The sequence below is a fragment of the Myotis daubentonii genome, chromosome 4, assembly GCF_963259705.1.
Source record: "Myotis daubentonii chromosome 4, mMyoDau2.1, whole genome shotgun sequence".
In the NCBI taxonomy this organism is placed as follows: Eukaryota; Metazoa; Chordata; class Mammalia; order Chiroptera; family Vespertilionidae; genus Myotis; species Myotis daubentonii.
In genome coordinates this window covers 109,676,736-109,679,686 of record NC_081843.1, presented here as the reverse complement: position 1 = coordinate 109,679,686, position 2,951 = coordinate 109,676,736, and positions in this window count along the sequence as shown.

Below are 2,951 nucleotides of genomic sequence, written 5' to 3'. Positions count from 1 at the left end.
GTAATGCTTTATATATGGAAGTTGTAGCTTTCAAACCAAAGCAGAAGAGCCATGTGAACGCCCAGCACAGGCTGCCCCCTGCTCAGGGACCACTGGCCAGTGGCTAACACTGAGTGGTCTCCCTCCATTGCACGCCACTCAGAGGCCCAGCGGGTTTCATCCTGGCATTGGGAAGAAGATGTAGGAGCCCAAAATCCTGCTAACAGGGGCAGAAAAATCCCCGGGGGACACGGGCTCTGAAATTGTAGGGTCATTTGATAGCTAGCATTGAAAAGACCCATTTGTCTTTCTCTTTGTTTCCTCCTTCTTATTCTTTTATTTCCAGAATTTTCCATACATGGGTTCATTTACAAAGAGAAAGCCAAAATTTGGCTACGACACCTTCGCAAAATGAAGGCCTTGGAGAACTCTGGTCTGGATGGAGGCACAGGCCCCACCCCCACCCCCACGCTGTCCCTAAATTACTCCCTATAATTTGTTCGGCTTGATTCTACCCTGAGTGTCCAGGCGGTTGAAACCCACAGCCCCTCTGGCCCGTGAAGGGGAGGCGTCGCTCCCCGCCCCTCCTCTCCGTGGATCTGAGGCAGCTGGCCCTCTGCCCGGCTCTGCCAGAAAGTGGCATGACCACCGGGCGACTGTGGTCAGCCCAGGAAGAAAATCTCGGGTATTCACAGCTAAACGATGGTTTGAAAACTGCTGGCGACTGAGGGTTGGCTGGGGAAAGGAGCAAGAATAGCAGCAGAAATGCACTCTTTGACTCTGCTTCTGCCCCAAACAGGTCCTAAAAGAGCCGTAGAAAGGATCCCAGTGTTCGTGGCTGGGCGGGCAGATGGAGTCCTGCAGTGAGAGCCCGCAGGGCAGCCAGGCTCTGTTTCCTCCCGGTCCTTCTAAGGTAACACAGGACTTCTCTGGGCCCCGCCCACTTCTGAGTAACATTTCTTTTTTACTCTAAGAAAGACCCTCTGGAGCCAGGACCTGCCTGTCCAGTTCACATTCCAGATGCCTTGTCTGCTGGGGAAAACAGCAGCAGCTCGGTTCCCACCACTTTGTGTGTCCAGCCACTCGGCCTGTGCGGGGAGATCCTCAGCTCAGCACCACCCAGCGGAGCCAGGATCTACCCGCATCCACTGAATTTGTTCTTTCTTATTTTTGTTTCTTTAAATATATATTTTATTGATTTCAGAGAGGAAGGGAGAGGGAGAGAGAGCTAGAAACATCAATGATGAGAGAGAATCATAGATTGGCTGCCTCCTGCATGGGCCCTATGGGGGATCGAGCCCACAACCCAGGCATGTGCCGTGATCAGGAATTGAACCGTGACCTCCTGGGTCCAAGGTCAACGCTCAACCACTGAGCCACACCAGCTGGGCCTGAGTTAGTTCTTTCAGTGGCTTCTTCTCACAGGGAAAAGGAACGCGTGCTTCTGTCCTGCACACGCGTCGGGCATCTAGAAAACTCACTTCCTCCGTCCTAACTCACCGCCTTGCTTAGGCCCCAAAGGTCTGGGAAACGGAGAGGAGGTCCCCCGCGCTGTCCCATCTTTCCTGTAAAGCAAATGGGCCTGGACATGGCAGAGGTATTTGTAGGAAAGGACTGCACCCGGGAATAGGGTCATGCACGCTGTGCTCCTTGGTTATGTCTATTCACTTAAGGGAGTCAGAAAGCACAGAGGCCCCAGGACCTGCAAACTGAAGGAGGCTCTGAAAGGGCGTCTCAGGAGCAGCTCAGGCAGGCGGCACCCTCCAGGCAACGCGCTGGAAAGGGCTGAGGCTGCTCCAACCAAACTGAAGGAATTGATATGCTACCGAACGACTGCTGGTGTCCTCCAGTGAAGGTGCATTACTGGAGAGCCAGTGTTGCTCTTTGTTGCTGGCAGCACTGTGAGCTAAATTGGCTGTTGTGAGTGTGCTGTTGGGTCCACGCATAAGCCATCATCTCTGCCATCATGGCTGCTCTGTTCAAGAATCCATCCTATAAGCACCAGATTGGAGAGGACAGAGGCTGTCTGACATCTACCAGCTGAGTCACTGGCTATTTAATGCCTCTTCTGCAGTATAGGCTAGTGGTGCCCACCCACATAGGCCCATCCAAGGGCCTCCTCCCCAGGGATCCTTGTCCCCTTCCTAGGCCCTGACAAACCAATCAGGCCATCTGCCATGTACTCTGCTTCCAAGGACCATCCAGGTACCATTGCTTTAGGCTAAGTGCACTGGAAACCAGACTCTGAGACAGGGTTGCACGTATAAGGTTTCTTTTGGAGAACATTCAGGAGATTAATCTTTAAGGAACTGAAGGAAGCAAGATTGGGAAGAAGGACAGAATAAAGCAAGAGTGCTAGATATTTTATCTCCACATCAATTAGTCATTGGTCATGGGCTGCCCCAGGCAGGGGACATCATTTTGGATGAGACATAACTTCAGCTGAGAACAATTTGTAGTGAGGGACATAGCTATGTGTTGTTGGCTGATGGTTATGTTAGTCCTGAAGAAGCAATTTAGGCAGTGATCATAGTATTCACTACAGCATTAAACCATCGGTTTGTCCTAATTCAGATTTGAGTTTCATTCATTGAAGTGTAAGAAATTACCCAAAATTTAGTGGCTTAACACAATAGTAAGTACTTATTACCTCACAGTTCCTATGGATTAGGAATTGAGGGGCAGCTTAACTGGTTGATCCTGGCTCAGAGTCTCTCACAAGGTTGCAGTGAAGATGTTGGCTGAGCCTGCAGTCATCTTAAGACTTGACCGGGACTGGAGGATCCACTTTCAAGATGGCTCATGCATATTGCCGGCAAGTCGATGGAGGCAAGAGGCCAAAATGGCTGGTCACATGAAAATTTCCATAGGGCTGCTGTGAAAATCCAACAGAGTAACCCAGAAGACACAATGTCTTTTATGAGCCAACCTCAAATGTTGCATGTTTTCATGTCTATAAATCCTGTTGGGTA